Source organism: Sabethes cyaneus, chromosome 3 (assembly GCF_943734655.1).
Source record: "Sabethes cyaneus chromosome 3, idSabCyanKW18_F2, whole genome shotgun sequence".
Taxonomy (NCBI): Eukaryota; Metazoa; Arthropoda; class Insecta; order Diptera; family Culicidae; genus Sabethes; species Sabethes cyaneus.
The window spans coordinates 188,008,464-188,018,779 of record NC_071355.1 but is presented as its reverse complement, the minus strand read 5'-3'; positions in this window follow the sequence as shown (position 1 = coordinate 188,018,779).

Below are 10,316 nucleotides of genomic sequence, written 5' to 3'. Positions count from 1 at the left end.
AAGACGTTCAGCTCCGCGCACGGTTAGCAAGCGACTAAGACGGACCGTAGCTTCACGACATCCGAGCTACCTACCGTTTCAGGAGTTGGGAAGATCTCCAATCTGACCGAGTACCGGCCTCGAGATCGCCTGCGAGACTAACCGAGCCGTGTGCCATTACTTCCATTCTGCACATGGCCGACGGGTAATCTTCCAATTTAGTAAATCTAGAGTATGATGAGCTTAAACGAGCGTAATTCAGCGGCGAATGCATACGGTTATTGCGCTAGAGCACAACAAACCGTGTTGTATGATTGCGGGAAGAATGGCCCGGGAGATTGGTGGAAAACTACTTGCGTTGGTGGAGTTAGTGTGATACGACGTGATGGAGGTCCGCGGTCGGGAGGGCACTGTCTGGCAAAGTGAAATTTGTGGAGCGGCTCATTGACGTAACAGCATAGCAATATTTACGAAATCTTGGATGGAAGTAACACTTTTTCATAAACACATTCAAGTAGGTATATCAAATTGTGTTTATACGACAGAAGGTTTTTGTTCCAATGCATTTAGTTTATTCTATCTGATCGTTCGAGAAACGAAAAACAGTAATTAAATTTCAGGATTGGTGTTAAGGTCATTAAGTTAACGGAAAATAAAACCTAATTCTGGTTTTAGCCATTCGAAAGGTGCTTTTTAACTTTGTGACATATTTACATATGATCTGGAAAAGTAATGACATTCGTAATTACTGTCATTGAATGTCCATGCGGACTGTGATTTTCGTATGCAATTCCTATGTCGGCAATTTACACTTCACAACGAGACATTACCGGCGAAGATCGGAAAGAACTGGAAGCATGGACGCATGGATTCGTTTACGTTTGTCTCTAACTGCTAAGCGCTACTTGAGCTGCCAAACGTAGGATGTTCCTAAATGCTCCAAGGCAATAAGCACATACGAAGCAAATTGCAGAACCAGTGAATGATGTTTTTCATCAATTGATTATATCCGTTCTACCTATAATGGCGCGTTGCCACGACACATTGTCGTGTAGATGAGTGAATTTGTGATATGTATATTAAAGTCATTAACTGCTGTGAGTAATGTGCAGATCACATTGCTTGGCTTTTGATACAGAAGAAAACGAAAGATTTAGTTTGGATTGAATCAAGCATACGAAGCTCGCTTTTAACAGTCAATATGTAAAATATTCTTAGAACACTATACTTCTACCTATTACTATATATTTCGACCATTTTTACTTTTAGAATACGTGTAGAATTAAATGATCGACCGCAAATTTTTTGTGAGTAGTTTACATGCTTTATTTGATACATGATATAAAAAAGAATGTTTAAAGGATGTTGCTCGTTAGAATTAAATAATAATTTTATTTCCTTTCGAAAATTTGGTGAAGAACAGATTTTCTAGTTAACTGCATTTATGAACTCAGTAAACTGAAGGTGATTTTTCATGTAAAATTGGCTGCTGAATCTGAGTGTCCCACATCAAATAGCATCATTCTCTTGAAAATTTGGATAGGAGTAGTTTAGCGTTTATTGTTTAGACTGTATTTTTATCGCTGACAGGTTTTCGAAAATTGGAAAAAATGTCACACGAAAAACAACGTCACGAATTGCTTTTGCGGTAGAAGCTGGAAAATCCTCAACTCTGAGCTTCGAACGGAAGGAGAAATGCGGTCCGAATGGATGTTCTATTAGTGATCAGGATCACAAGCGTGTCGTGAAAGCGGTTAACCGGAATCCCAATGCTTCGGTCAGGAATGTGCCCAAAAAGTTGAGTCTGTCCAAGTCTTTCGTTCAAAGAGCCAAGTATCAGGAAGAGCTACATAGGTACAAAGTGCAGAAGGGTCTAAATCGTGACGAACGGGAACATACGGTGGGAAAATCATGAACCCGGAAACTGGACATCCAAATGCTGACGAAGTCACATTGTTTCATCATGTTACGTCAAGGCGGACTTCCGGCAGCTTCCGGGCTACTGTTCTCCACCGCCCAGCACAAGATTTGATGTGATGGAGAAAATAAAGAAGCAGAATCTTTTAAAGATTATCAAGAAATAAATGATTTGGCAAGCGATCTGCTCATGTGGCAAACGGAGGGCACCGTTCGTAGTTACCGAGACTGTAAACGGGTAGATCTACCTCAAGGAGTGTCCTACAGAGGCATCTGCTTCTTCTATTGAAACTTCACGAGGACTCTACGATATTCTGGCTGGATCTAGCTTCGTGACACTATTCAATGGATGTCCTGGAGCGGAACGAAGCCAACGGGGTTACTTCCATACCCAAGGACATGAACCCCCCCAACGCACCGGAACTAAGGCCACCCGCGTGTAGAAACGAGGGCGTAAGATGAAAAAGAAACCAAAAAGTAATGCAAAATCTGTATCCCAGTGTGCTGCTGCCCTCACGGGCAACTGGCTGCTCGCGAGTTGTTTGCCTCGTTAGTGGTTATGCAGAAAGACGTTAGGAGAATGTGCGTTTTCGAGTGTGTAGGTAGTAAAATGTGCACACAGCAATGTCGGCTGTTTTTTGTTTATTTTGGGGGCGCCATTTTGAGAATTTGCGTGGAGCGACAAATTGGTTAGCGCCGGCGAGCAATCGGATAAATGGTGAAGAAATACCCAACCAAAATGAGCATTTTTATGCGGAAGCGTCCGTCGAGGCCGACCGTATTTGAGCAGCAGGCAATCACCTAGAATGAACGGCTGAAGGTACTAAAAAAGTGTGTAAGATTAGTGAGCAACATTGATCTTTAGGTAGGGTACGGGAGGGTATTTCCAGCCCATTAAGCGGTAGCCTGAACAACATTCAGGAACTACGTTGAAACTATATATATTCGAGACAAGATTTTTATTTTTATTTTTATCAAAAGAGATTCCGGTAGATGACATGTCGATATTGCCTAGATACCTGCTCATTGAAGGTAACTAGTTTTGCAGTGACAACAGTTTGCTGCTGGCGCTAGTGTATCATTGAATCGTACATATACACTAGCACCAGAAGCAAGTGGTTGTCAGTAGAAATACTCGCAGTAAGAGATATGCGGAAACTAAAGCTAACGATTTGGCATCAGTGTACAAAAACTGCCAGCACTTGCTGCGGAGCAAAATGCTGTAGCAATGTGACTTGATTGTTTTTAACATGATTCGCTTCTGTTTTGCTTACATCAATTTTGCACAATAGAGCGATATATCTTTCAACTTAAACAGTGTAAAATGCATTGCAAAGTTTTATACACACTGTGTCCGAGTATAATATTCAAGGTGCGTGACAATAGCTTAAGTAGATTTCATAACTATTTCAATACTTGTTAATCAAACATTTAAGCAAACAGTATGCGTGTTCGATTGGCTCCCTTTTGACAATTCTCGCTGCTCGATTGGCTCCCAAGATGGCTGTTTCCGCGTATCTCTCACCTCTGAGTATTTCTAGTTATCAGTGGTGTTACTAGGTATGCTAACCAGATAGAAGAGTTTCAGGAGTAATTGCCTCACACATTGGTAGTAGTGTAACTAGAGCACCATATGCTGAAATTAAAAACAAAATGCTGCAAGTGAATGAAAATTGATTTATATTTTCATATTAGAAGGGAATTTTTGTGTTCTTCCGTGATAAAAAAGAAGTAGAACTGTTCTGTGATACCATATTCACAACCAGGGATGATTCCTCCTCAGAATAAAAAAAGAGAAGAGAAAAATTCACACTTTACTCAGTCGCGATTTATGTTGCTCCGTTTTGTTTGAATTTTTCTCTTTTTTACTGATCGCGAATGCTCAGCAACCTGCTCATTGTTCTTCTCATTGAGGAATATTGCTCTTTGCATTGAAAGTTGGATTTTGAACACACTTGTCCAGTCACACATTTTGTAGGTGAGAAAAGTTGCCAAAATTTCGTGGGAAAAAACGATGAATCATGGTTGATTTCTATTTAAATTCTAATGCTTACGTAGAGTTGTTATCGACGCAAAGAATAATATAAAAATTGTTTCTAAATACATAATTCCACGCATAATTCATAACTTGAATAAATATGCAGCATATATGAAATAAATGAAAAATTAAATACTATTTGCTTTCCCTACAACTGGTACTGGCTCCACTGCTAAATCAAATGTCAGCACAGATGGGAGAGTTGTAATGATGGGAAATGTCGGTCAAAGTCTATAACGATTATTGATAAAGTTTTGTTATCGTTAATAATTAATAACGATAATATGGCAATATAAGCAAAAATACATAAGAAATAGAACAAAAATGTTAAAATAATAACAAATCAAGAAGAAGATTTCACTTTAAACCCTTTCGATATTTTCGATATTCTTCCATGACGATAAAGTTTGATGGTATTATCGATATAAGATTACTAGCGATATTATCAGTAGCACACTTTTCATCACAGTTTTGAAGGTTGCACTTAATAACTGTGCAGTCCAGTTGAGTGTGAAGAGCGCAATAAACTGAGCAACAAAGTGTTAATACACGTTTTGGCTGCCCATGATATGGCACAAAAAAACTGTTTAGACTTCTCGCCATGGCAACAGGGCAAAAAATGTTGCATATGACCAGAGCTGCCACAAATACAGATATTTGTGCATACATAAATTTGGGACCCATCAATTATTTCAGTTGCTATGATTTCTGGCTCTACTAATGTTCCTGAATTTTTAAGTAGTCCATAAACTATTTATGTTATTTAAAAGATTAGATCGAGAAAATTAAATACTCCGGAGAAAACGGTAGGGTCCCAAATTTATGCATGCACAAGTATCTGTATTTATGGCAGCTCTGCATATGACGATGGTGGATGATAGATATGGCAACAATGTAGTATGTGAACATTTTTCGCGTGCACATAAATGATAACTGTTTGGCACATAAAGATCATTTACTGGGCACATTGCAAAAATCTATATGTGGGACACGTAGAAACTATACGAAAAGTTTTCTCATGTAATAGACCAAATCATCATACCGTCAATTGACAGATACTGGCGCCCCTGTTTACATTTTGAAAAACTTTCTTTTCCGTTTATAGCGAATGTAGCGTGTGTTTTAACATTTTACAAGCATATTGGCTTTTAAATTTAGTCCTAATGCTGTTTAAACTCGGTTTAAACAACAAACTTGCCGTTTAAACAGTTGAAACTTTTTTGGACTCTGCAGTCTGTTTGTAAACAAGGGCGCCAGTATCTGCCAGATGACGTCACCTTGATTTGGTCTATAGGTGGAATAACGGCCATACTGATAGCACAGACAAACAGACATAACTCTTGGAAGAAAAATCAACAAAAATTATCGTACCTCACATTTAGCCTGAACACTAGCGCCATCTATGATCGACATTCCCAAATATCAAATAGCAACATGGGAATCCATTGAAGTAGCAAGTATTTTTTATGGGGAATTCCCCTTCTTTCGTCAAAAAGCGTCACTTTGACCAAAACGGAGACATTCCCAACTAATCCCAAATTTGAAATGACGGTTTAGTCGGTACGAAGAATGGAAAACGAGTGGTATGTCTGTGCTGATAGTGTAAATAGGATAAATAGAACACGGATTATGCTTTCCGCCGTTGTCGCTCGAAAAAAGCAGGATAGAACATAGAATCCGATAGTCTGGGGTTAGAGTTCTGAATTGAACTGAATTCAATTCAGAACTCTACCTGGGGTTTTGAGAAGTAGTAACTTAAATATATTCAAAATTAAGACAAGTCTTCACTACAGAGACTATAGTCTCTGTAGTCTAGATCTATATATAGTCTGTATATAGATCTATCACAGACTAACAGACGTAACACTTCGAATAAATTTTCTAACAAAACATCGTTTCAATGACACCCCTAAAACTTGGAAAAAACACTAACATCACCTGGTGCAGTCTTCGCGCTACACAAAGCAGTTTGCTATAAGTTTGGCAATGCTATAAATTTACTTGTATATTATATGACAACAGCGCCAGCGCACGCGAGCTGCGTTCTCGCACAGCGACTGTTGTTTGAATCTTGGCTTAAGTGAACATTTGAAATGATCGTTTTTGTTGGCGATCCATCCATGAGGCTTCAGTGTTACGTCTGTTAGTCTGTGGATCTATCCAGCTTTTTACGAGCCATAATGGCGGACGTGTTCGTAATATTTGGACAGCATTTTTGACATTTCCCTAATACATCGCACGTTTTCTTTCTGTACGTTCCTTTAGTTTAACCGTGAACGCGCGGAAAGAAAACGTTCGATGTATTAGGGAAATGTCAAAAATGCTGTCCAAATATTACGAACACGTCCGCCATTATGGCTCGTAAAAAGCTGGATAGCCTCTGTAGTCTTCTCATCTGGCATGTCTGATACATTCCATTATGGCAAAGCATGAAAGCTTCTCCAGGTTTATGTTCATCACAAATAGATGTCGCTCTCAGAGTATTATGGCGAATCTGGTTCGCTTTACACTCAAAACAATGTTTTCATCAAATTAAGACAAGTTGAATCTGATTAAATAAGGCATAACTATTGTACCTTGCAGCAATTTTACGAGTCCTACGCAAATACGTTTTTTAATAATAATTATCCCGTACTTACTAAATACACTGAAACTATGCTAGTCAAGCAAGGAGGGGTGCGGTGGGGGAGCAATAACGAAAAACTGATGGTTCAAATTACTAAATTGCAAACATGTGTGGTAAACGCAGAAAATAACCACGCTAATAATTTTCACGTGGGACTCTAAATAGGTGGAAACTCCGCAATAAATTAAATTCCTCTATTAATTTCACTGCGGCAGATGTCGTAAATTCGGGAGAAATTAATGACTTTTCTAGTATTTTGACGTAGGACTACGTCTTACGGCAAGTTTTGAGATAGGGTGTCATTCCAAAAAATCTAAAAATGCGAGCGTCACGAAAAATGAAAGGTTTTGAGCGCTAATAGTTCAGCGGGTTTCCGATCGATTTTCAATATTCTTGCACCAATCGATCAGAAAATCTTCTAAGAATTGACCCAAATGAAGAAAAGTATGAATTCTTGATGTTGAACTATTGAAAAATTAAAAATAATGAACCTATGTTTTACCAGAATTCTCGCTTCGTGATTGGTTGGAAGATTCTTTACGATGATCTAAACCTATACCAATTTGATATCTGTGCTTGGGAAGCAAGCCAAAACAAGTGACCAAGTTCCCTCATTTCAACAAGATTTCTTAACACCGCGGTCCGCGGCCGCGACCATTTTGATGTCCTTGCTTGGGAAGTACGCCAGAAAGAGTGATAAAACCCCCTCATACCAACAGATTTCTTACGAACGCGATTAAACCTAGTCCAACTTGATGTCTGTGTTAGGAAAGTGTGCCAGAAAAAATGACACAAGTTCGTTGTCCCAACAGATCGCAAATTCTTTACTGCGAGACGATTAAACCTCGGCGAATTTGATATCTGTGTTGGAAAAATGTGCTACAGCTGTAGTGTTCGGTTATAATACGACTCTGTATGAATACGCATGCTTGCCGTTTCATTAGAAGTGTAGTGAAAAAATATGCTGTTGATAAAATAGGATTGAATTGGTAAAATCCCTACAACGTGGGAAACCATGGATAATAAAAACAATCTTTTATTTCAGTAAGGTAGCAGGAAAGCAATAGTTTGTGTTCTAGATTTTGTTAAATTGTTTTCAATTGCACAACCTTTTGAGAATTGAACGTATGCAATGTTACTACTTTGATAAATGTTACATACAACGCATGTAGCATGTATATATGTTGCATATAGCATGTATACATGAAGAATCGAATGATTACAAGCATGAATACATGCTACTATCACTACAAAGAGACTTACGTAGTCCTGCGTCACCTATATATGCGGTCGTGTCTTGTACACAACCTCTCTGATTTTTCTAAAAAACACGAAGATAGTTTACGGAAAATGTACGAAGACGACACTTTAAAAAAAAGTTTAAAAAACTGTAATGCAATTTTCTTATTTTCTCGCACATCGTTTTATTTAAAAAAAAATCATAACTCCCGACAAAGAAGGACGAAAGAAATGTCTAAACAAAACTGATTTCATTCAAATTCGCATTAAAATTAAATGAAAAACATTGCGGTCGTTTTAAATAAAAAATATTTTATTCAGTTTCCCTTTCGATTTCATAATTTTTTATAAGTTTTGTTTTAACTAATTACCTTCCTATTAGCAATATTTAATTGTAGTTTTTAATGATAATCATAATACAGTGAAATGTATAGTAATCATAAATAGTGGGATGTGCAGTCCATCCGCGTTCTTAGCTAATAGGTCGATTGCAGAGGTTCGTTCAAAGGTTGCTCGAATAACCGCTGATTGATCGTTTTACAACTAATCGACAATGTTCAACATGTTGTTTCACAGACATGTTTCTTCGTGTTCGTTATGTTTTTTTTTGTATTTAATTTTTTTTTTGTAATTTTTTTCATTCAACAATAAACCTATCAGCAAAAAATAATATCCTCATAGCATTGCCATGAGTCAGTTTGCCTTGAAACTGCTAGCGGGCTTCGAATCCGGCGGTATATTTGTTGAGGAATGGAAGGTGTAACATACATTATTACTATATTTTCTCATCAGATTTTATTCCTCTGCAACTGTTTGTCAGTATTTATTTGTTTAAATGGGATGAAATATCACATTTATTGTATGTGCACTACCGTGTGCAACGTAAATATTTTTTAACGTACTTTTGCAATAATTCGACCGCTGCTGGAGCGATCGTCAGGTTCTGCTGAAAGCATGGCGGGGTTCCACATAGGAAAGGCTGCTGCGCTATCTAGGATGAAAGCTTACCGTTGCTGATTTGTTCCGTGTACTACCGTTTAGATACTGAAAGGGAGGAGTGCAGTTTATCGATTCACGTAGCAGTCAGCTTCTAAACAGGCGACTATTATTACAGCTGCCGTCGCAACTAATGGGCTCGAGAGCGAAATAGACGGGCTAGAACGAATCAGTTTTTGGACCTACGGTACAACATAGCTTTGCTAGGGTGTGCTGGTTGTGAATTTCTTACTCTCCTAGATGTGTGGTTCTGCTATATCTTACGCTATGAGTTCGATTTAATGTTCTGTGTTGTTTTTGTTTGGTTTTATTTATTTAGTTTTATACATATTTCTCGCCTTGTTCGACAATTGTTTTGAACTAGATTTTATATAATTTGCTTCTCGTTATTCAATTTAATTGTAGTGGTTTGCTAGAATTTTATACTCTTCTCCAATTTTATTAATTTATTTTCTAACTAACATGTCCTTTTTATTTTTAGTATAAAATTGCTAAATGTTGTTTGTCACTTGATTTTATCTTTTTATTTAAATATGCGACAATTTTAGGTTTGACAGAACTATACTTTTTTCCAGGGAAAATCGTATGATTTTGAGTAGCGAAATTCTAAACCTGCAGACGGTGTATGAGGAAAATTATCTTTGCTCTTTATGTCATTCTTGCTGTTAGGGTGAGATTTTTGCCTCTGGAAAATTCAATTCATTTCAATGCAGCTTTAAAATTTGCTTAGTTCATGAGAAATTTGTTTCCAACGCTGAACGGTTTGGTTGTAAAATTTTGGCATTTTTCTGCATTGCTGCCCGACTGGTAATGTAAATTTGCTGTAATATGCGCAATGTTATTGCAAAAAATCCTTTTTAAAGTTTACTAGTTAACAATGAATTTTCTGGAAGTAAAAAACTCTCCAGCCAGTCTCCTTTTTGGTCTAATTGATTTCAGTGGACTTAACAATCTAGCAGTGACGATAATGTGCAATTGCAATTGTTTTTAATTGCTGGTTTGGAAATTTGAACTCCCCACATTTCTATCAACTCTTCTCCAAAATCAATCTAAGTACGTTTCTTCTGAATCTTTCGAAATAAATTATTGAAATGAAATCTTTTGTTCTTGCAACAATTAAGGTTAAAACACAGCTTGAGAGCACATATTTTCTAAACTCAAATTTTTCCAATAAACTTTTCCTTTCAGTTGTAAATCGCTGTTTTTGTACAACACCATGACTGCTCGAATGTTAAAATATTTAGCTTCTCCCAAATTTCCATCAGTTACCCTGGTAAGGATACATCAACAACACTGGCGTGTCTTTTCTTCCTTCCTCACACGAATTGAAAACAATTGCTTAGTAGGTTTCATTTTTTCTTAATTGAGTTGAATCGGACGTATCGTTTTTCGTCTTGTTTTACAATTGATTGATTTTGTTGGTTGTTCTGTTGTTGTTTTAGTTTAGTGCCATTGGTTTCAGTTATTATATTCATATTGCTCGGTAAGAACTCAACCACGAACCAATTGCATGTTTTATTT